The sequence below is a fragment of the Scyliorhinus torazame genome, chromosome 28 (assembly GCF_047496885.1).
Source record: "Scyliorhinus torazame isolate Kashiwa2021f chromosome 28, sScyTor2.1, whole genome shotgun sequence".
In the NCBI taxonomy this organism is placed as follows: domain Eukaryota; kingdom Metazoa; phylum Chordata; class Chondrichthyes; order Carcharhiniformes; family Scyliorhinidae; genus Scyliorhinus; species Scyliorhinus torazame.
In genome coordinates this window covers 29,494,833-29,515,115 of record NC_092734.1, presented here as the reverse complement: position 1 = coordinate 29,515,115, position 20,283 = coordinate 29,494,833, and the positions used below count along the sequence as shown (strand labels likewise).

The 20,283-nt window shown below is 51.4% G+C and overlaps 1 long non-coding RNA gene across 1 annotated transcript; it reads right to left on the bottom strand.

Annotated features, from left to right (window-relative positions):
- Positions 1-4,352: 4,352 nt before the first annotated feature.
- On the bottom strand, positions 4,353-19,024 carry LOC140403465 (uncharacterized). Its single transcript, XR_011938329.1, has 4 exons — positions 18,916-19,024; positions 15,808-15,957; positions 5,646-5,710; positions 4,353-5,038 (listed from the first exon to the last, which is right to left on the bottom strand). It is a non-coding gene; the product is annotated as an uncharacterized lncRNA (long non-coding RNA).
- Between the last annotated feature and the right edge of the window lie 1,259 nt (positions 19,025-20,283).

Genomic DNA, 20,283 nt, shown 5'->3' with positions numbered 1-20,283 from the left:
TCAGAGGGTAAGTACTGAGGGAGTGCGGCATGGTCAGAGGGTCAGCACTGAGGGGGTGCTGCACTGTCAGAGGGTCAGTACTGAGGGAGTGCCGCACTGTCAGAGCGTCAGGACTGAGGGAGTGCCGCACTGTCAGAGGGTCAGTACTGAGGGAGCGCTGCACTGTCAGAGGGTCAGTACTGAGGGAGTGCCGCACTGTCAGAGGGTCAGTACTGAGGGAGTGCCGCACTGTCAGAGGGTCAGTACTGAGGGAGTGCTGCATTGTCAGGGTTACCGCCTTTTGGGTGAAATAATAAACTGAGACTCCATCTGCTTGGATGGAAAAGATCATCTGGTGTTAATGTGAGGAAAAGCTGGACACACACACACCCCCCGCACCCCCCACCCTCACACACACACACCCCACACACCCACCCACACCCCCCCGACCCCCACACACACACCCCACACACCCACCCACACACCCCCCCCCCGACCCCCACACACACCCCCACCCCACCCCCCACACCCCCCAAACCCCCCCACCCCCCCTTTATGCGGCCCCGGCCGTGTCATCTATGCGGCGCCGCTTTTACGCGGGCGACAAGGCCTGGCGCGTGTAGATGACGCGGCCCCGATCCTGGCCCATTGTCAGGGCCTGAATCGGTCGGGACCGGGGCCGTTTCGCGCCGTCGTGAACCTCGACGGCGTTCACGAAGGCGCAGCCACTTCGGCGCGGGAGTGGAGAATCCCGCCCCCTGTGTTCCTCTGACCATGGCCTCTTGTGGATCCTCCCCTCCCCACGAAAAGCTCTGGAATTCTCTCCCGTATCCTGGCCAGCTCGGCCCTTTAAAGCATTCCCCAAATCCTGCATGTCTTCCAAAGCTTTGAGTCGCCTCACCAAATGCCTTATCCAGTGTAAATCTGTATCTGATTACGCTCCTTAGGATGTCTCACTGCAAAGTAGGTGCTATATAAATCAAAATTGTTGCTGCAGATTTTCCTAATTGGTTACTGAAACGTTACTCTCATTGTTTATAATATGGAAAGCGCTGCATACCTCTCTTTCAAACATTTCTCGAATCCCTACAGTGCAGGAGGCTATTCGGCCCATTGAGTGTGCACCGACCCTCCGAAAGAGCCTAGGCCCACTCCCTCACTCTATCCCCGTAACCCCACCAAACCTTTGGACACCACGGGCAATTTATCACGGCCAATCCACCTAACCTGCGCATCTTTGGACTGTGGGAGGAAACCGGAGCACCCGGAAGAAACCCACGCAGACACGGGGAGAAAGTGCAGACTCCGCACAGATAGTGACCCAAGCCGGAATCGAACCCAGGACCCTGGAGCTGCGAAGCAGCAGTGCTAACCACCGTGCCACTCAGATTTCTTCCTTCATATTTTAAGACCAGAACTGAAGAGATTATTTCAAACCAGGCAGGTTTAACAGGCAGGGCTGAATTCTCAATCATCTTCGGTGGGACTGGAAGATGCTACCAGGGGAAGGACCGGAAAATTCAGCCCAGAGAGAAAATGGCTCCATTTGCGGAGAAAGCCCGAACTCCGGAGGCCACGAATACTAGGCGGTCACTAACAACTCCAACCATGAATTTAGGAGAAACCTTCCCCAGAGGATGTGGAACCGTCTGCTGAATAGGAGGAGGCGAATGGCATCGATATGTTTAATGGTAAACTAGGTACGTACATGAGGGTGACAGAAGAAGGTGCGGACAGATGGAAATGAGTTGGGAGGATGCTTTTGTGGAGCATAAACATTAGCACAGGTCTGTTGTACTGAGTGTGTCTGGAGCTGTAAACCCTTAGGACATAGAATTTACAGTGCAGAAGGAGGCCATTCGGCCCATCGAGTCTGCACCGACCCCTGGAAAGAGCACCCCACTTAAGCCCCGAAACCCGTAATCCCACCTACCCTTTTTAGACATCAAGAGCAATTTATCATGGCCAATCCACCTAACCTGCACATCTTTGGACTGTGGAAGGAAACCGGAGCACCCGGAGGAAACCCACGCAGACTCGGAGAGAACGTGCAGACTCCGCACAGACAGTGACCCAAGCCGGGAATCGAACCTGGGACCCTAGCGCTGTGAAGCAACCGTGCTAATCACTGTGCTACCGTAACTCCATGCAAGTTCAGTAATCCAATTCTCTCAACCAACCCATTGGATTAGACACCTTCTGAATGTGTATTTCCCCAGAAATGATTTTGCTGTTTAGTTATTTTGAAATAGTGCAAGAGGGCGAAATGCCCGGTGCAGGGCATCCAAGATCACACTATGGATCGGGATCCGTCGTATATAGTTACCGGATGATGATTATCGCTTCTCTCCTAAGCAAATCCCACATCCCTCACGTTTCAGAGATTACACCATGCCCACTAATGTGACCCAGGAGATGTGCTAGAAATCGCTGGCAAAATGACAGCTGCCACCATTAGATTAGAGCCTAAATTATTCAATGCTCTCCGACGAGATGAATCACTGAGTTTTGAATCGTTACAAATTGTCGGGTGATGTGTGCCACTCCACAACTTGCTGCTGGCAGCTTGGCCGCAACTTCCTCGCCAGTGTCCAGAAATGACTGCATTTGCAGTGTTAAATACTCATCAAACCCAGTGCAGAAAGTTAGGACAGGTACCCAACAGCGTAAGGACATTTTTTAAAAAATAAGGAGATTTAAGTCCCTCCAACACCACTCAATCTCTTTGTGGCCCAGACACATGTGAAACCGTGCAATTGCAGTCCGACGGGTAGCAAATTGATGATTCCGCTGGGGTCCAAGAGAGTGGCCTTAATCAAGTCCTTTTTTGGCCATCCCAAGATGTTTGCAGGATTCACTATTTCATCCAAAGATCATTGGGAGGGTGTACCACATCGGAAGGTTGTCAGGCTACTCCGGGACTGCAGCCTCAACACCCACCTCCAAGTCCATCATCTCCACATATCCTTTTGTGCTCTTGTCTGTTTAGTCTACCCGAGATGCAGAGGGCACGGCCTATAGTAGAAACCACCCGTCAAGACCTGGACAGACCTTAGTTTGAAAAACCCCACCTTTTGGAAAAGTGGATCAAAAAAAAAAAAAAAAGAACTTGATCCTTGATCATGGGACTAGCACAGTAAGAAGTCTTACAACACCAGGTTAAAGTCCAACAGGTTTGTTTCAAATCACTAGCTTTCGGAGCGTAGCTCCTTCATCGGGTGAGGATGGAACAGTGCTCCGAAAAGCTAGTGATTTGAAACAAACCTGTTGGACTTGAACCTGGTGTTGTAAGACTTCTTACTGTGCTCACCCCAGTCCAACGCCGGCATCTCCACATCCTGCGACTAGCCTCATTGATGCTGCTGTTGCATTGGCAGGCCATAAAAGTCAAACAAAAACCTTCTGTTTCTAATCGGGTGGTGGGCAAACCTTTGGGGACTGCTGAAGTCTAGCATCCAGAAGATAAGCTGCCAGAGACACTCCACCTGCCTGTCTACCAGAGCTGATTATGCAGTGGAATGGAGGCAATTGCCTTACTGAGGGCAAAGCTTCTTGCCCATTCAGTAGATATCAGATCCAGGGCGAGGCTTGGATCAAGAAAAGGGAAGCACGACAAGTTACTTTAATATCAAGAGAAAGAATCAGCAAAGTTGCACACTTTGTCCGTCATAGTTAAGATCACTATTTCCATAAAGTCACAGCTAACTTCAGCAGAGCCATAGAATCATAGAGTTTACAGTGCAGAAGGAGGCCATTCGGCCCATCGAGTCTGCACCGGCTCTTGGAAAGAGCACCCTACCCAAGGTCCAACCTCCACCCTATCCCCATAACCCAGTAACCCCACCCAACACTAAGGGCAATTTTGGACACTATGGGCAATTTAGCATGGCCAATCCACCTAACCCGCACATCTTTGGACTGTGGGAGAAAACCGGAGCACCCGGAGGAAACCCACGCACACACGGGGAGGATGTGCAGACTCCGCACAGACAGTGACCCAAGCCGGAATCGAACCTGGGACCCTGGAGCTGTGAAGCATTTGTGCTATCCACAATGCTACCGTGCTGCCCAATTGATGTCTTGTCGGAGGAGCACTTTCAGACTATAACAGTGTGGTCTAGCAGCCCCTGCAAATGTTAAAGCCAGGAGAGAGAAACATTGGAACGTCGGATTTCATCCCCAAATGGCCTAATTTGAGTCCCCTGCTTCAGAATTCACTCAAATAGGAAATAGCACCCGTATTGACACCAAAAGCTCCATCCGGGGAGAGGGGCATTCATTTCCTCAGCCTCATAAATAAAAGCCCTTAACCTGGGTTTTGAGAACATTTCCGACTCTCGAATAAATAAATCGCAAATAGGACAACGGCTTAAAAGTTTAATAAGGGGACATTTTCCACAAGAGAAATGTTCAGGGAGTGTTCACAAATGAATATTTATGACATGGATACAACAATCAATTTACACATGACTACAAGGCAAAAGAAACCACAACAATAAGTGACTCATTTGAATGATTGTGTATATAGATAAAATTCTGGAAAGTAGGATGGGATTATAAGGTTATAAAGTGTTTGTGAATGTAAACCACAGCCGCCCGTACTAAACGCTAAAGTGCCATTTGTCATCATTAGATTTCCCCCAATGGTGAACAAGTGTTCAACTTTTTTTTTTAAAAATCAACTTGTTCTTTAAAAGTTCTGGCCTTAAGATTTCATTGGTAGCTGAACTGGTGACAGTAAAAAGCCAGTGCTAAGCAACAGGTGAATGTGTTATCGACAGAACATTAAAAAAACTTGCTTTCCAAGGGCCAAGTTGTACTATATGTATTTGTAATCCATGCTATAAATCATGTTCGCATGATGGCCAAGTACAGCCAGGTTGCGTTTGGTGATTAAGTCACAAAGAGGTGGCAACTAGTCCTTACAACCAGAGGTATCTGTACTTCGAATATAGATTGAATTGCAAAACCTTTCATCTTCCACAAATTTAAAAAGGTGATTAAAAAGTCTTCAGATGTCTTCAAGATTTCCATTTTGCAAGCTCAGTGTTACGATCACCTGTAAACAAGCCATGTAAACAGGGTTTAAGTTTATGAAATCATCTAGAATCATAGAATTTACAGTGCAGAAGGCGGCCATTCGGCCCATCGAGTCTGCGCCGGCCTTTGGAAAGAGCACCCAACTTAAGCCCACGCCTCCACCCTACCCGCGTAACCCAGTAACCCCACCTAAACTTTTTTAGCCACCAAGGGCAATTTAGCATGGCCAATCCATCTAACTTGCATATCTTTGGACTGTGGGAGGAAACCGGAGCACCCGGAGGAAACCCGCGCAGACAAGGGGGAGAATGTGCAGACTCCGCACAGACAGTGACCCAAGTTGGGAATCAAACTTGAGACCCTGGAGCTGTGAAGCAACCGTGCTAACCACTACCATGCCACCCTTATGCTAATAAAGTCAGTGTAGAATCCCTTTAATCTACAGCGGTCATCTAGAAATTCCATATTCACATATAAACCATCAAAAACTAGAGCACATCATGTTGGTTAGAAATTAGACAGTTGGCAGTAATAGCCCTCAAAATGGATGCAAGTTCAGAGCAAGAATTATACTGCATTTTTCCCTCCCAGGTTGAGTGCAGTGACATAGTGAATGAATACAATACCTTACGCTATGTTCCCATCCGTGCAAACTCCATCTTCTCTTTTATAAATATAGCATCGACAGAAACTGGGAGATAAAAAATGTTTTTAAACGTTAATCAACTCAAAACTTTCTTCTGGTCAAAGATTGAAAGTCATGTCTTTCAATCCGGTGCTATCACTTGTTGGAAATGGACTGGTGCAATTTTCCACTGGCTGACAGTTTTGTGGGCATAGATTTACGATTGTGTAATTAATATAAAATGGTCGCGAAGATTCAAGGCCATCACACTGTTGAAGATATAAAATGATTATAGCACGGAGCAACCATCGATATTAAAATGATACAGTGAAGATTCAAGGCCATCACATGGACTATTTTGGGTGTTTGAAGATATAAAATAATTACAGTATATAGCAACCATCAATGTTATGGCAGAATGATCGATGTCATAATACTCTGTAGATTTTTCCTCAAACCACGACAGTCCTTTACATAGAACATACAGTGCAGAAGGAGGCCATTCGGCCCATCGAGTCTGCACCGACCCACTCAAGCCCTCACTTCCACCAATCCCTGTAACCCAACAAGCCCCTCATGACCTTTTTCTTTTGGTCACTAAGGGCAATTTAGCACGGCCAATCCACCTAACCTGCACGTCTTTGGACTGTGGGAGGAAACCGGAGCAGACGGAGGAAACCCACGCACACACGGGGAGGATGTGCAGGCTCTGCACAGACAGTGACCCAGCGGGGAATCGAACCTGGGACCCTGGCGCTGTGAAGCCACAGTGCTATCCACTTTGTGCTACTGTGCTGTTCAGTGTTAAAAGCGAGCAATTAATTTGTAGAGTTCAATCTTGGCAAAGTGTACCAAGAAAATCCACTTCTTAGGAACAGCGAATGTGGTTACTTGGTGGGGCAAGAACCACCCCCCAGCACAAAATCCTGGGAAGAATCAGTCATTCATAGACAAGGATTCTCACTGCTTCAGCAACAAGCATCTCAAATTGCATCACAGGAACTGTATCAAACAAAATAGCTCTAGTTCAGTAGAAGATTAAACACTTGGGTCAAAGAGTCTTACAACGGACCGAGGTTTAAGGAGGAATTTCTGGAATTTGAGCCTGTGTTGATGGTGCCCTTAGCTGATCAGTGGGATGTGAATGAGGCCAGAATTGGAGGTTTGCAGGCTGGGGGTGGGGGGGGAGGGGCGGGGGTGGGGGGGTTGTTGATAAGTGGGGAAAGTCAAACGTGACATCAAAAAGGTTACAGGGGGACTGATTGAGTCGGTGGCTGGGGAACAGAATTTGTGTTGGGGACTGGCAACATTGGCTTTGGTCGATCTTCACAATGGGCTACCACTGACCAGAAACTGAACTGGACCCGCCATATAAATATTGTGGCCACAAGAGCAGGTCAGAGGCTGGGAATCCTGCAGCGGTTAACTCGCCTGCCTGCAAAGCCTGTCCACCACCAACAAGGCACAAGTCAGGAGTGCGATGGAAATACTCTCCATTTGCCTGGATGAGTGCAACACCAACGATGCTCAGAAGCTCAACACCATCCAGAACAAAGCAGTCCACTTGGTTGCTTCCACAAACATTCACTCCCTCCACCACCGATGCACAGTAGCAGCCTTGTGTACCGTCTACAAGGTGCAGTGCAGGAACTCACCAAGGCTCGTTAGACAACAGCTTCCAAACTCAGGACCACTACCATCTAGAAGGACAAGGGCAGCAGACACGTGGGGAAAACCACCTGCAAGTTCCCCTCCATCTGGACTTATTATATTGGCCGTCCCTTCACTGTCGCCGAGTCAAAGTCTTGGAACTCCCCCCCTGATAGCACAATAGGTGTACCTACATCACATGGACTGCAGGTTCAAGGTGGCAGCTCACCACCACCTTCCTTGGCAATTAGGGATGGACAGCAAATGCTGGGCCTAGCCAGTGAAGCCCACATCCTGTAAAAAGTGAATTAAAAAACCCAGATATTTAGTTGGAGATTTCTGCTCATCCTGTATCAGTTGTTGGAGAAGGTGTCTGACAACTTGAGTGAAAGGTGTTGCTGAGGAGTAAAATAGGGAGAGAGCCAGAGGCAATGAAATGAAAATCGCTTATTGTCACGAGTAGGCTTCAAATGAAGTTACTGTGAAAAGCCCCTAGTCGCCACATTCCGGCACCTGTTCGGGGAGGCTGGTACGGGAATGGTGCAGGAATGGGACAGGAAGCCCTCGTAACAGGTGAACGGACAGCAATCCAACTGTGGATTGCAGTCTTGCCCAGCTGACAGAGGGGCACTGGATGGTCAACCGGCTGCAGATAGGTCAAGAACGATAGCTCAGCTTTGTCACTGGTCACGTAGGAGTATGCCGCGCCGTTTGGGAGAATCGCTGTTCGCGCCGGATTTGGGCGCGACGCCGGTCCGCCACTCTCCCAACCGGCGAGCACGGCATCATCGAGGTCAGCACCGCGCCTCCCGGAGAATCGCCCGAGGTGCTAAGTCTTGCGATTCTCCGGGCCCCCCCGCTATTCGGCGGCCTGGATGGGCCGAAGACCCGACGGCGTGACCCCAGGTCGTTCACCCCTGCAAAATAAATTCATTAGCCAGTCGTGCTGCATGACGGGGCGGAGCGAGGTGAGCGGCCGGTGTTTTCGGAGGCAGCATGTTGTGGCGTCCACGGCCGGTGCTGGTGGGAGGAGGGAGAGGGGGGGGGGGAAGGAGTTGGGGGGGGGGGGAAGGAGGGGGGGGGGGGAGGAGGTGTGGGGGGGGAAGGAGGTGTGGGGGGGGAAGGAGGTGGGGGGGGAAGGAGGTGGGGGGGGGAGGAGTTGGGGGGGGAAGGAGTTGGGGGGGGAAGGAGTTGGGGGGGGGGAAGGAGTTGGGGGGGGGAAGGAGGTGTGGGGGGGGAAGGTGGTGGGGGGGAAGGAGGTGGGGGGGGAAGGTGGTGGGGGGGAAGGAGGTGGGGGGGGAAGGAGGTGGGGGGGAAGGAGGTGGGGGGGAGGAGGTGGGGGGGGAAGGAGGTGGGGGGGGAAGGAGGTGGGGGGGGAAGGAGGTGGGGGGGAAGGAGGTGGGGGGGAAGGAGGTGGGGGGAAGGAGGTGGGGGGGAAGGAGGTGGGGGGGAAGGAGGTGGGGGGGAAGGAGGTGGGGGGGGAAGGAGGTGGGGGGGGAAGGAGGTGGGGGGGGAAGGAGGTGGGGGGGGAAGGAGGTGGGGGGGAAGGAGGTGGGGGGGAAGGAGGTGGGGGGGGAAGGAGGTGGGGGGGAAGGAGGTGGGGGGGAAGGAGGTGGGGGGGGAAGGAGGTGGGGGGGGAAGGAGGTGGGGGGGAAGGAGGTGGGGGGGAAGGAGGTGGGGGGGGAAGGAGGTGGGGGGGGAAGGAGGTGGGGGGGAAGGAGGTGGGGGAGGAAGGAGGTGGGGGGGGGAAGGAAGTGGGGGGGAAGGAGGTGGGGGGGAAGGAGGTGGGGGGAAGGAGGTGGGGGGGGAGGAGGTGAGGGGGGAAGGAGGTGGGGGGGGAAGGAGGTGGGGGGGGAAGGAGGTGGGGGGGGAAGGAGGTGGGGGGGAAGGAGGTGGGGGGGAAGGAGGTGGGGGGGGAAGGAGGTGGGGGGGAAAGGAGGTGGGGGGGAAAGGAGGTGGGGGGGGAAAGGAGGTGGGGGGGGAAAGGAGGTGGGGGGGGAAAGGAGGTGGGGGGGGAAAGGAGGTGGGGGGGGAAAGGAGGTGGGGGGGGAAAGGAGGTGGGGGGGGAAAGGAGGTGGGGGGGGAAAGGAGGTGGGGGGGGAAAGGAGGTGGGGGGGGAAAGGAGGTGGGGGGGGGAAAGGAGGTGGGGGGGGAAAGGAGGTGGGGGGGGGAAAGGAGGTGGGGGGGGAAAGGAGGTGGGGGGGAAAGGAGGTGGGGGGGGAAAGGAGGTGGGGGAGGGGAAGGAGGAGGGGGGGAAGGCGGAGGAGGGAAGGGGGAGAGGGTACAGTCATGTTCGGGGGAGAAGGAGGTGTGGAGAAGGGTGCAGCCATGTTTGGGGGGGGCGGGAAGGAGGGGTGGGAAGGGTGCAGCCATGTTCGGTGGGGGGGTTAAGGAGGGGTGGGGAAGGGTGCAGCCGTGTTCGGTGGGGGAAGGGTGCAGCCGTGTTCGGGGAAGGGGGGGTTCAGGGCGGAGGATTTTCCGCAGGTGCGATATGACAGCCGGCCATGGCAGGACGGTGGCGAAGCCACGCCTGCAAGTTGAGGTCATGATGAGGGTCAAAGGCCACTTGTGCCGTCATCCCGCGCGGCCACACGTCTTGACCTTGGGTGCACCCAGCCACCCCCCCCCCCTTCCAGGTGCCACAACACCCAGCTGACGAAGGCCATCTCTGGGAAGGGTCAAGGCGACACACATGCCAGCCCCCGAGAGAGCATGGCCAGCCCACGGTGACGCAATGAGGGGGGACGTGCAAAATTGGGCAGGGGTCAGGGTGCCTGCATGTCTGTAGCGAGACCAGACAACCGGGGAACACATGTATCCCATGGCACCTGGCTGTCGAGGTGTCAATGTGCCTAAACACCCCCTGCCCTCCCCCCCTCACCCTGCAGATCATCATGTTTGCGCACCAGCCAGCGATATTTGCCGCCGTGGTGGGAGCCGCTGCCCTGCAGGTGGCCCTTTGGCAGCGTCGACGCAGGCGGCTCGGAGCAGCTGCGGCAGCGGTGGCTGCATCAGAGGGTCTGGCTGCAGAGGGCACCGTGCCACCCGCTCATGCTGCAGAGGGCACCGTGCCACCCGCTCAGGCTGCAGAGGGCACCGTGCCACCCGCTCAGGCTGCAGAGGGCACCGTGCCACCCGCTCATGCTGCAGAGGGCACCGTGCCACCCGCTCAGGCTGATGAGGGCACCGTGCCACCCACTCAGGCTGCAGGCCCGCCCGCCAGGTGCAGGAGCAGGCGGAGGGTGACGTTGATCACCACATCGTTGGGGTGCACAGGACAAGGATTCTGATCTTGATGGGGCGCAGGGAGAGGAGGAGGAGCAGGTGGTGGTGTCAAGGTGCCGGAGGTGCCCCATGAGGCCTCGAGTGTCCCGTCACCGCATGTCCTTCGAGGACCTGCCGGACAGGGCATGCAGGAGGAGACTCCGAATGAGTAGGGAGACCGCAGCACATATATGCCACCTCATGGCACACCTGGCACCACGTGGAACGGGGGGAGGACATGCTATCCCGGTGGCCGTCAAGGTGACGGTTTCCCTCAACTTTTACGCAGCGGGGTCATTCCAGGCGCCAAGCGGGGATCTGTCCGGTCCCACAGGCATCGGTGCACCGGTGCATTCGAGCAGTCACCGATGCCCTGTATGCCATCGCCGACCGGTACATCCAGTTTCCGGAGACCGCGCACACCAGGATGCCCGGGCAGCGGGAGTCGCCTCCGTGGCCAGGATACCGATGGTCCAGGAGGTGATTGATGGGGTGCACGTCGCCATGCGTCCACCATCGGAGAACAGGGACGTGTTCATGAACAGGAAGGGGACCTACTCCATGAACATTCAGGTGGTCTGCGACCACCGCATGCAGATCATGCACGTGTGCGCCCAAGAACCTGGCAGTGTGCATGATGCCTATATACTGGCGCAATCCTTCATCCCCGCCATGTTCGAGGGACACCGTCGCCCCCCCGGCTGAGGGGCTGGTTGCTGGGCGACAGGGGTTACCCGTTGCGATCGTGGCTGATGACGCCTACACGGAGGCCACAGACCAACGTGGAGACCCGCTACAATGAGGCCCATGCGGCAACCAGGGGTGTTGTCGAGAGGGGCTTTGGCCTCTTGAAGATGCGCTTCAGGTGCCTGGACCGCTCTGGAGGGGCCCTCCAGTACCATTCAAAGAGGGCCGGCCGCATAGTTATTGTCTGCTGTGTCCTGCCTAGCAGATGGGCGATGTCCTGGAGGAGAAACGGCTGTTTTGGGCTGACAGTCAAGTGTCATCCAATGAGGGGGTGGCACAGTGATTAGCACTGCTGCCTCACGGCGCCGAGGTCCCGGGTTCGATCCCGGCTCTGGGTCACTGTCCGTGTGGAGTTTGTACCTCCCAGTGTCTGCGTGGGTCTCGCCCCCACAACCCAAAGTTGTGCAGGCTAGGTGGATTGGCCAGAATAAATTGCCCCTTAATTGGAAAAAAAAGATTTGGGCACTTTTCTTAAATGCTTTTGAAAAAGTGTCAACTAATGAGGTAGACTGTCTCTTTGTTTTCTAGTTGGAGTTGAAGGCTGCAGTCACTTGATGGACATGTTGGCCTACCAATGGCTGGAGCATGGGGGAAGTCACATGATGAAACCTCCAGGGCTACATTTAATCACCATTGGCAATCTGGCTTTTAAAAATTGGAGGGCCACTCATTGAAGAAAGGAGGGAGGACAAATCCTCTGAAGGTCGTGAGTCTCTGCTCGCAGTGGCTTTGAGGGAAGAGTTCCAGAGAGTCTTTGAATATGTTTAAAGCAGAACTAGATGGAGGTTGTGGCGACTCGAGACATCTTCTGGAGGCTTCCAACTATTTTGATTAACAAATAACGAAGGAAGCAAAATAAAAATTATTATTAGGGGCAGCACGGTAGCATTGTGGATAGCACAATTGCTTCACAGCTCCAGGGTCACAGGTTCGATTCTGGCTTGGGTCACTGTCTGTGCGGAGTCTGCACATCCTCCCCGTGTGTGCGTGGGTTTCCTCCGGGTGCTCCGGTTTCCTCCCACAGTCCAAAGATGTGCAGGTTAGGTGGATTGGCCATGATAAAATTGTCCTTAGTGTCCAAAATTGCCCTTAGTGTTGGGTGGGGTTACTGGGTTATGGGGATAGGGTGGAGATGTTGACCTTGGGTAGGGTGCTCTTTCCGGGAGCCGGTGCAGACTCGATGGGCCGAATGGCCTCCTTTGCACTGTAAATTCTATAATTTAAAAAAAACTGAATGGAGGGACAAATTAAATGGACAGTCCCTTAAAGGGAAACTGCTTTAAACAAAGAGAGAAGCACAAATGAGACTTGTAGTAAATAAAAGGATTTATTGATGAAAGACAATGGCAGATAGCAAGCCCAGCACACAAAATAACAGGTCTTTAAACTTCAGCTCCCTGGTCAACACTGCCTGTGGTCCTGCTCTCAGGGTCCTGTGCAAACTTCCATTGGCAGCCAGGGGCTCATGCTCCTGTGCAATTGGCCTCGAGCTGGTCATGTGGGCTGTGGAACCCACCCCCTTAAAGGGGCTACGCGACCACATCGTGAAAAGTTAATTGGAGCTCCAATCAGTTCAGCCATGGTCTTGTGGAATGGTGGAGCAGACTCGAGGGGGCCGAGTGGCCTACTCCTGCTCCTAATTGGTATGCCAGATGTGACTTCAGTGGGGCCGGGGGCATTTTGGGTAGAGAATAAAGGACATTTTTTTTGAAGCATGATGATGGGCAGATTTGAACATGGAAGGAGAGTACCAAAGGGCAGAGTTCTGTTAATTTTGTCATGTGAGAGTACCTTTAAGAAATGGGTGTTTATAACTGGGTATATATATATATATAAATGTCTGTAGTGAGAGTACCTTTAAGAAATGGTGTTTATTACTGCAGTGAGGTCAGCGAGTGGGTGGGGCTGGGCTGTCTGTCAACTTTTTACTTTCGTTTTTGAGCAGGCTGCAGGGTGTGTTTTAGTTTCATTTTCAGTGTTGGAGCTGAAGCCAGACAAAGCAGGTGTACTGCTGTTCTCTCTGCCATGAAAAGACTATCTCTTGATCATTCGGTGAATTCAGAATTATAAATGTTCTCCGTAGTGAATGTAAACCTAATGTGCTTCTGTTAAAAGGTGTTTCAAGTCTTCTGGATGTTAAAAGGAAAGCTTTAAGATTTACTTAGTGTTGTATTCTTTGGGGGTTGTATTTGAATTAATGGTGTTCACAGTGTGTTTTAAAAAGGTTAACTTGAGTTCATAGAATAAACATTGTTTTGCTTTAAAAAACACTTTTCCATTTCTGCTGTACCACACCTGTAGAGTGGGCCGTGTGCTCCCCATACCACAATCTATTAAAAGTTGTGGGTCAGGTGAACTCCATGATACACTTTGGGGTTCTCTAAACCCTGGCCCATAATACTATCAACCAACATGGGGGCCCCAGGTGATTAGCAGATTGGTGGGGCAGATCGCAGACGAGGGGAGGGGGGCTTTTGAGAGAACTTAGTAGAGAAATGAGAGAAAGAGTTCAGCACGTGAGCAGCAGACGCAGCTAGTCAGCCATTGGATGGCTTCACTTATTAAATTCTTCAGAAGGAAGCAGTTAAAAAACAAAACATTCTACATGCAGTTATATTCCCTCAAACTTGCAAAAGTAACGTGATATCAAATTTACTTTAAGTTTATATCTTAAGGGACTTCCGGTGATGGCGGGCGGGAGGCAGCCGCACAATGGAGGGCTCCCGTTCGGGAACGGCATTTTCGGGGCTTTGAGCCCGGTCCCAGGGTCCACGGAGGTGCCAGAAGCAGGGAGAAGGCACGGAGGAGGCACAGTGAAGACACAGGAGGAAAAAAAAACAAAGAAAAACATCGAGTGTGAGCAAAAAAACGGCCGGAAAAAAAAACAGCTGAAGGTCCGTCGGGGAGTGGAAAGGTCACCGCGGGGTCACCAGGGAAAATGGAGGCTGGAGCACCAGGGGAGGCCGCACTGCTTACGGCTGAAGAAATAACTAAGGTGATGGCTGCGGAATTTGAAAAGCAGTTGGCGCAGATTGCGAAATGCATGGAGACGGTGAGGAAGGAGATGAGGGAGGTTTTGAGTGTGCTGGTGGAGGAGGCGGTTTCCCCGGTGAGGACGGCGGTGGCGAGCGCAGTGGCGGAGGTGTGAGAGCAAGGGGAGGCGCTGAAGGAAGTGGAGGAGACGTTATTGCAGCACGGCGATCAACTTGCCTCGATGGGGAAGGAGATGCGGAAGGTGATGGATACTAACAAGGATCTGCGAGGAAAAATGGAAGACCTGGAAAACAGATCCAGGCGATAGAATTTAAGGATTGTGGGGCTGCCCGAAGGAGTTGAAGGACCGAAGCCGACTGAGTATTTTGCCGCGATGCTGGCAAACTATTGGGGGAGGGGGAGGATCCCTCCCGATATGAACTGGATCGGGCTCATCGGTCGTGGAGGCCTGTACCAAAGGCGAGTGAGCCGCCAAGGGCAGTGACTCTGTGCTTCCGTAGGTACAGGGTGAAGGAGAAGGTCCTGAGCTGGGCCAAGCAGAAGCGGGTGGTGCAGTGGGCTGGAGCTGGTATACGTGTATACCAGGACTTTACGGTGGAGCTGGCGAGGAGGCGGGCTGCCTTCAACCGGGTGAAGAGGGCACTGTACATTAGCAAGGTGCGGTGCGGCATTGTATATCCAGCGAAGCTGAGGGTGACTTACAAGCTCAGGGACTTTTATTTTGGAACGGCGGAAGCAGCGGAGGGGTTTGCAAAAGCAGAAGGACTGTGGCAGAACTGACAAATTGAGGAATGGCCATGTGCCGATGTAACCTCATGACTGTATTTTCTTCTTTTTTGTATCACTGCGCGCGGGTGTAGAGGCTAAAGCAGCCAATGTGGTATATACTTGGACAAGGGAAGGGACGGGACTTTCACTCAAAATGAGGGTTCTTTGGGGTGTAGGTGGATATGCGGGGTTTGTGTGCTAAAAGGGGATCTTTGGGCTTTCCTAGGGCCGAGCAAGTGGGAAAGGGACCCGGGCGGGGGCCTCCACGCTGGCCGGTTTAAGCCGGCCAGTGAACGGGAGTGAGGTGGGGGGAGGGGCTGCGGCCATCGGAGCCTGGCAGAACAGGGTCCGAGTGGTCTAGCCGGGGTGGAAAGTTGGGGGGAAGGAACCGAGGTTGGGAGGAGGAGTTTTACAAGAGGCAGTGGACGGGAGGAGCTGGAGACCTGTTGGGGTGGGGGTGGGGGGGGGGGGGGGCTGTGTAGATTAAGGGTGACTACGGGTAATCCCTGATTCCTTTTTGTCATTTGTTTATGTAAACATGCGGGTTGAGGTTTGGGGGTTGGTGGGTAGATGGGATCGTTGTTATTATGGGGACTGACATATCTTGCTGATTATTGTTGATGGATGTAAATGTGGGAGAAAATGTGAAAAAGGAGGACAATAAAAAAAAAAATTTTAAATAAAAAGTTTCTATCTTAAGAAAAGACTATCTTCAGAAGAGACTATATTCAATAACTTACCGTATGCAAAGACAGATCGTAGAGGCCATACTTGTAACCAGAACAGGAACCATAATAAACCTAAGAATTTTCCGTGTCTCTGGATCCTCCGAAAATACAACTAGCAAGTCAAAATACTGACATCTGGCTCCAACGTATCCTGTGGAACACCTTGAAAATTGAAAGGGAGGGGGATCGTTAAGACAGTGTTGGTTGTAACTGTGGTTTGTTTCCCTCAAGGCAGTCAATTTCACCAGTATCGATTCTGTTTCGAGCTGAACGCCCCAAACAAAATTATTTTCAAAGTGCAAGGAGTCGATAGCACAGATGCGACTGTGCAGATAACTGACCAAGCACTGCTGAAGGATGTAGTTGAGGCCTTGGTTCCTGGCAATACCACTGAGATTGGTGCTCCAGACCTTGCCACACTCCTTGAAAATGAAATGAAAATCGCTTATTGTCACGAGTAGGCTTCAAATGAAGTTACTGTGAAAAGCCCCTAGTCGCCACATTCCGGCGCCTGTTCGGGGAGGCTGGTACGGGAGGCTGGTTCCTCCTTGCATTAATATCAAGGGCCTCAGGGAACCCTAGTGAAATTGAAGTCGATGGGAATCAGGGGGAAAACTCTCCACTGGTTGGAGTCATACCTAGCACAAAGGAAGAAAAGCATCTCAACCCCAGGACACTATTACAGGAGTTCCTCAGGGCAGTCACCCAGGTCCAACCATCGCTTTTATAAATTTGGAGTATCCAATTCCCCCCCCCCCCGCCCCCCCGCCCCCCCAATGAAGGGGCAATTTAGCGTGGCCAATCCACCTAACCTGCACATCTTTGGGTTGCGGGGGCGAAACCCACGCAGACACGGGGAGAATGTGCAAATTCCACACGGACAGTGACCCAGGGCCGGGATCGAACCTGGGACCTCAGCGCCGTGAGGCAGCAGTGCTAACCACTGTGCCACCGTGCTGCCCACCCATCTTCAGTTGCTTCAAATCGACATTTTTGCAACCCCCCCCCCCAACATGAAGTCAGAAGTTTGTAGTGTTCAATGGGTTTTTACAACTTCTATAATATTGAAGCATTCCATGCCAACTGGGCAAGATTCAGGTTTGTGAATGTTACTTAGCAGGAGTGCCAAACATTTGACCATCTCCAACAAGACCATCCAATGACACCTTGATATTCACAATATTCCCATGCCAAATTTCCTACCAACCTCCTGCAGTTTGGGAGGCCCCCCCCAAAAAAAGGTTACCTTTCGCCAAATGGACCAACCATGCGAACACTGTCCGCATATCAGAGGTGAGTAACTCATCTCCTGACCGTCCCCAAAGCCTGTCCACCATCTACAAGGCAGGAGTACGATGGAATACACTCCCCTTACCCGCATAGCTCCAATAACACATGAAGCTCGACACTGTAGCCACCTGAGTTGGCCACTTCCCGACTTAAAATGGAGAACAGCAACGGCCGAAGGGAAATTCAGCCAACACAGGCAAAAACTAGCAGGTGCAAGTTTACTGTGTATTAGACTCTGCAGAAACCCAGACAACATCGATACAAGCAGCCATCTAAGCCCCCAAATTCAAATCGTCCTTCTTGACAGGGTCACTCAGCAACGCGAAGCAACTCCTGAGAGTGAACTGTCCGGCGGCCTCCAAGAAAGTAAGTCTCAAGTCAACGCACGCTACGAGATAGGCGCTCCGAGCTACCAGTCCATACCAGCTTTTGAATCCTGCAGACTCAGGGCCTGAACGAAAGGCCACTTGTTCCCCTGACCTGGTGGGCCAGTCCGAACCTAAGTATAGGCCTGTTAGTGATAAGAATAGCCTAGAAAGTAGAGTTTATGCATGAGTAGTGATTTACTGTGTATAATAAATGTGCTTTGATTTGAATCTTACTAATTGGTGTGTTGAGTTATTGATCATTACTCGAACTTGAACCTCATGGTGGTATCATAAAGATACCTGGCGACTCTAGAGCAAAGGTTATAAAACAGAGCCAATTGAACCAACCAAAAGTTAGCAACAGCACCATCCAGGACAAAGCAGCGCAGTTGATTCGAAGCTCACCCATGACTGGTCCATAATGACTGCACTGAGAACTGCAGGATCATAGAATTTATGAGTGCAGAAGGCGGCCATTCAGCCCACTGAGTCTGCACCGGCCCTTGGAAAGAGCACCCAACTTCAGCCCACATCTCCAACCTTGCCCCGTAACCCTACCTAACCTTTTTGGACACGGGAAATTTAGCATGGCCAATCCACCTAACCTGCACATCTTTGGACTATGGGAGGAAACCGGAGCATCCGGAGGAAACCCACGCGGACACGGGGAGAGCGTGCAGACTCCACACAAACAGTCACCCGAGGCCAGAATTAACGACTGTGCCACCCCAACAGGATGCAACGCAGCAACTCACTAAGGCTCCAACAGCACCTTTGAAACCCATGATCAAGGCAGCAAATGCATGGGAAAATAGCAACATGCGAGTTCCTATCCAGGTCACACACCATCGCTACTTTGGATCGTATAACCATTCCCTCGTTGTTGCTCGGTCAAACTCTCCCCAACAGCACTTTGGGACTTATCCAAACTGCAGTTGCAAAAGGGGTGAAGAACACAGTCAGGAGCAGGAATAGGCCATTCAGCCCCTCGAGCCTACTCTGCCATTCAACATGGCTAATCTCATCTCGGCCTCATCTCTACCTTCTACCCGCTCCCCATAACTCTTCAACCCGCTAACCTACCTCCGCCTTAAATTTGTTTCGTGTTCCGACATCCACTGCACTCCGACCCTTCTGAGCGAAGTAATTGCTGCTCATTTTGGTTTTAAATCTTGGCCTAAAACTATGACCTCTGCGGTGCACCTTCAAGGACAATGAGGGGGGGGGGATAAATGCAAGCCTTGGCAACAATGTTCATATCTCACGAACAAAAATCTAAGAGGCAACTAGATTCACAAAATGCTGTTTCAAGGGCTACAGAACCCAGAATTAATGTACGCACAGACAGACACATAAAAAAACAACATGCGGCATTTTTAGCCAGATCGTTGAGCTTTGAACACATATTCTGATCAAGTATTCGGTTGTAGAAGAAACAAAACTCAATCTCGCAGCTACTTACATGCAAAATATAATACGTGTAGATACTTGACGTCTGCATGCTCCATGAACACAGAAACCAGTCTCAGAACTGGAACAGTCTGCAAATGGTTCCCCAGCACCTGTTGCATCTTGGTAAAAATGTCAATAGTTTGGACAATAGCAAGACACAATGCTCAAATGCCTTTGAAAGTCATTAACATTGGTTAGCACATTGATAAGCACAAAACAGTTTGAAAAACCACAAAATTGACAAGTGATAGGAGCTGGAGCAAACAGGAAAAACAAGGTTAACAACTTCACTGTAAATGTCGCCAAGGACTGCTAGGTGTATTTTGGGTCACATTCTACCAGCATGAATTCCTTGTGTAAAAGATAATTGTCTCCCTGCCTTCAAGCCTTTTTGCAAAACAACACAATAAGTTTGACCGGCTGTATTCCAAATGCATTTAAGCAATTACTTAAGCTTGCTTTGAGCTAATGGCAACCTACACGTAAAAACAGGCATGAGAAATTGAAGTCCATTTTAGATATTTCAGTCTGCAGTATAATCCCAGTCACTCGGATGGTTTGCTGTGCGATTTCAAGATTCATTTCACCTTCAAGTCCTCTCTCAGTGAGACTTGCAAGTTACTCATTTTCCTGGTCAGTACGTATTTGGGAGAGCTCATCTCTCCAGCCCAACATTTGTGATTGGTGTGTTTTGCGGCTTCGGATAACACAGGCTGCTACTTGATGCAGTCTTAACTAAAGGATGCTCCAAACTCTGAAATGAGTTCAACGTGTTTATTGAACTATTAACACAGTTCTCAAATGAGTTCGACTCTCTGCTAAGCTAACTGTAGTAACTCCATCTAACTGTAGCAGCTTGCTCTAAGCCACGTGCTGGGGTGTGATGCTGCTGATCAACCCTGTCTCACTCTCTAGATGTCGGTCTGTGGAAAGAGGCAGGGTGTGAGTGCCCCATCCCTTTTACAGTGTTTATGTCATGCTCCCTTGTGGTGATGCCACCTCTGAGTGTCCTGACTGCCCATTGGTTGTGTCCTCTTCCGAGTGTTCATTGGTTGCATGTTTGCATATCATGACAATTGGGATTCTACAACTTGAAAAGAAAGCAATCTACTGGAGTTTGAACTGCCAGAAAGATCAGGCTGTGACTCCTTCACGAGTGTATTAAAGTCACCAGTGATTCAGAATAGATTTTTTGATCAATGTGTTTCGTCTGGATTTGCAGTTAGTCATCATGGGACAAAACACACATTGCTAAATGTAAATAAATAACCTTTATTGTCACAAGTAGGCTTACATTAACACTGCAATGAAGTTACTGTGAAAAGCCCCAAGTCGCCACATTCCGGCGCCTGTTCGGGTGCACAGAGGGAGAACTCAG